The 3,992-nt window shown below is 44.6% G+C and overlaps 1 long non-coding RNA gene across 1 annotated transcript; it reads right to left on the reverse strand.

The window, feature by feature from the left end:
* Nucleotides 1-15: 15 nt before the first annotated feature.
* On the reverse strand, nucleotides 16-1,514 carry LOC127971854 (uncharacterized). The gene is made up of 3 exons (XR_008156941.1): nucleotides 1,397-1,514; nucleotides 683-815; nucleotides 16-105 (listed from the first exon to the last, which is right to left on the reverse strand). It is a non-coding gene; the product is annotated as an uncharacterized LOC127971854 (long non-coding RNA).
* Nucleotides 1,515-3,992: the final 2,478 nt, after the last annotated feature.

A 3,992-nucleotide genomic window follows, 5' to 3' on the forward strand; every position in this document is an offset into this window, starting at 1 on the left:
TACAATGAAACGAAATATTATATAAATTCGCCTTTTTTATTTTCATTTTAACATATAGATAAATTGAATACAGACCAAAGAAAACCTGTTAGATTTACCCCGCAGCTGAATTATATGTTATGTTTAACCACTAAAGACACATCAGAGCCAGCGGCACATATCAGAAGGTCTATCCCAGGAGAGGCTGCTTCTCGGCGGATACATAAGGACTGAGCTCCCGCTGATCGAGTGGAGCTCACCGTCGCAGAGATCGGCGAAACACATTTTTAAATAGGCGCTGTCTTTATAAATAAACCACAGATTTGAGTTTTAAACAACTACATTCTCGCCTGAAATACTTTTAAAATGACATTTTATGACACAATAACAGTAATATTTGAAAATTATCCAAATAAATGGTGTTTGAACTCAACCAATGCTGCGTGAACTCAGATGGCTTTGGCTACAGCAATTTCCCCTCAGTATATTTACAATAACACAAAATAGGATATAAAATACCACTGCCTCCTTTCATTTTCATTTAAACATAATAACAGCTGCAGAAATGTACTTAGTTCAGGGAAATGTGTATATGCAGCCATTACAATGAAACGAAATATTATATAAATTCGCCTTTTTTATTTTCATTTTAACATATAAATTGAATACAGACCAAAGAAAACCTGTTAGATTTACCCCGCACCTGAATTATATGTTATGTTTAACCACTAAAGACACATCAGAGCCAGCGGCACATATCAGAAGGTCTATCCCAGGAGAGGCTGCTCTCTGCGGATACATGAGGACTGAGCTCCCGCTGATCGAGTGGAGCTCACCTTCTACGAGATCGGCGAAACACATTTTTAAATAGGCGCTGTCTTTATAAATAAACCATAGATTTGAGTTTTAAACAACTACATTCTCGCCTGAAATACTTTTAAAATTACATTTCAAGACACAATAACTGTCATATTTGAAAATTATCCGAATAAATGGTGGTTGAACTCAACCAATGCTGCGTGAACTCAGATCGCTTTGGCTACTGCAATTTTCCCCTCAGTATATTTACAATAAAACGAAATAGGATATAAAATACCAATGCCTCCTTTCATTTTCATTTAAACATAATAACAGCTGCAGAAATGTACTTAGTTCAGGGATAAGTGTAACGTTATATACAGCCATTACAATGAAATAAATATTATATAGACTTGCCTTTTTATTTTCATTTTAACATATAGATAAATTGAATACAGACCAAAGAAAACCTGTTAGATTTAGCCCGCAGCTGAATTATATTTTAGGTTTAACCACTAAAGACACATCAGAGCCAGCGGCACAGAAGGTCTATCCCAGGAGAGGCTGCTTCTCGGCGGATACATGAGGACTGAGCTCCCGCTGATTGCGTGGAGCTCACCGTCTCAGAGATCGGCGAAACACATTTTTAAATAGGCGCTGTCTTTATAAATAAACAACAGATTTGAGTTTTAAACAACTACATTCTCGCCTGAAATACTTTTAAAATTACATTTCATGACACAATAACAGTAATATTTTGAAAATGTTGATCCGAATAAATGGTGGTTGAACTCAACCAATGCTGCATGAACTCAACCAATCAGCATGTTTAGCGCCAAAGTCCCGCCCCCGAAAGTTCCGGAACTTTAAAAAAGTACCACCTCGCCAGCAGGGACTTTCTGGGGGGCATTTTTTTACCCGGAACTTTTATTTAGTTCCTGGTTCCTGCGGTGGAAACACACCAAGTACCGGACCAAGTCCCTAGTTCCTGGGTAAAGTTCCTGCGGTGGAAACGCGGCTTTAAGGTTCTCAAACGCAGCTTGGGCCTGCGACGACCAACAGAATTGTCTCTTTGTGGAGGTGAGATCAGTCAGAGGAAGGGTGATTTGGCTAAAATTCCGAATGAACCGCCTGTAAAAATTGGCAAACCCCAGAAAGTGCTGGACCGCTCTACGACAATCTGGGGTGGGCCAATCAGCAACTGCCTTTACCTTGGCGAGATCCATTCGGATACCTTCAGACGAGAGAATAAAACCCAGGAACGGAACCGACTGTGCGTGAAACTCACACTTCTCCAACTTAACGAATAAACGATTCTCCAGCAGCCGCTGGAGCACTCGCCTGACGTGCTGGACATGATCGCGCTCATTCTGGGAAAAAATAAGGATGTCGTCGATATAAACAAAAACAAACCGATCGAAAATGTCTCGGAGCACGTCGTTGACGAGTGCCTGGAAAACCGCCGGGGAGTTGGAAAGCCCAAACGGCATAACTAAGTACTCAAAGTGCCCAGTATGGGTGTTAAAGGCTGTCTTCCATTCGTCCCCCTCCCTAATCCGAACCAAGTGATAAGCACTGCGTAGGTCCAACTTTGTAAATATGGTTGCCCCCTGAAGGAGCTCGAAGGCCGATGACATCAACGGCAAAGGATAATGATTCTTTACCGTGATGTCATTCAACCCCCGATAGTCAATACAGGGACGGATAATGCCTGCTACCAGAGAATCATGTATATACCTCTCCATGGCCTCCCGCTCCGGACCCGACAGAGAGTAAAGGCGCCCCCTAGGTGGAGAAGTGCCAGGAAGCAGGTCAATCCCACAGTCGTACGGGCGGTGTGGAGGCAGAGATGAAGCTCGGGACCTACTGAAAACTGCTCTCAAATCATGGTAAGCCTCCGGTACATCCACCAAGTTAGTCAGTGTCATGATTCTGCCCTCGTGTCCTTGATTTTTCCTAGTCTTGAGGCAGGATCATGACAGACCCGTGTTTTGTGTACAAGCGCATGGCCTTGTCTTTGGGCCATGTGCTTGTGTTGTCTCGTTCCCTTGCCCCGCCCCCCTTGTTATCCTAGTCGTGTCGTGATTGTCCTATCTGTAACACCTGTCGTGTCTTGATTAGTTCCCCTATTTAGATCTCCTAGTGTGCGTTGTCTTTCGTCGGTTCATTGTACCTCTGATGTGATTTGTGTTCCTCATATGTGTTCCTACCTGTCAGCCTTGTGAAAGAGTATTCCCCGTTGAGATATTGTATCCTGTATAACCGTGAGTGTTATTTGTAGTTAGTGTTCTCCTGTTTTGAGTCTTTGTTTATCTTGTTTAATCAGTCCTATTTAGTATTTGTTGTATCTGCCCTAGTCCTGTTTTCCCCCTCGTGGGTTTTTGTTTTCCCCTTTTGTAAATAAACCCCTTGTTTTGTGATTCCCTGTCTGCACTTGAGTTCCTCCTTGCCTAACCCTGACAGTCAGCTCCTCCTGCAACACAGAATGAGACAAGACAGGGGGAAAAGCAGCACCCAAACACTGAGCTAAACAAAAAGGGCTCCAAGCCAAAATAGAACTATGGGCCCAATCAATATGAGGGTTATGTTTAACCAACCAGGTGTGACCCAACACCACTGGAGCGGTGGGCGAGTGAATGAGGTGAAATCTAATCTCCTCAGCATGATTACCCGACAAAGTTAATGTGACAAACTGAGTGGTGTGAGTGATATACGTGAAATGGGTGCCACAAAGTGTCCTGGCAGAAATAGGTTCGGCCAGTGCAACAGCCGAAATCCCCGGACGAGCTGCCAGTCTGGAATCCATGAAGTCGCCCTCCGCTCCAGAGTCAATCAATGCTGAAACCTGGAAAACAGCTCCCCCAAACTGTACTGAAGCTTGGAACTCTGAACGGCCACAAGGTGGCAGTCAAGTTGTAGTGATGCTCACCATGCGCTCTCCCTTGCGTGAAAAGCGTCGCCCTGCCACAGGGCATGCCGCTACCACGTGACCCGCCTCACTGCAGTACAGACAGAGCTGATTATCCAGGCGACGGCGTGGCTCTCCTATTGTCAGCCGTGCTCTCCCAATCTGCATGGGCTCCTCCTCCGGGAGGATGCGGCATCAAGACATCGTGTCACAAGCTGCAGCATACGGAACCCCAGTGACGTGTTCATGGGGAATCCCCTCTCTACGGTGCCGAGAATGGAGAGTAATCCGGTCATCGACCCGAATG

The sequence above is a fragment of the Carassius gibelio genome, chromosome B14 (assembly GCF_023724105.1).
Source record: "Carassius gibelio isolate Cgi1373 ecotype wild population from Czech Republic chromosome B14, carGib1.2-hapl.c, whole genome shotgun sequence".
Lineage (NCBI taxonomy): Eukaryota > Metazoa > Chordata > Actinopteri > Cypriniformes > Cyprinidae > Carassius > Carassius gibelio.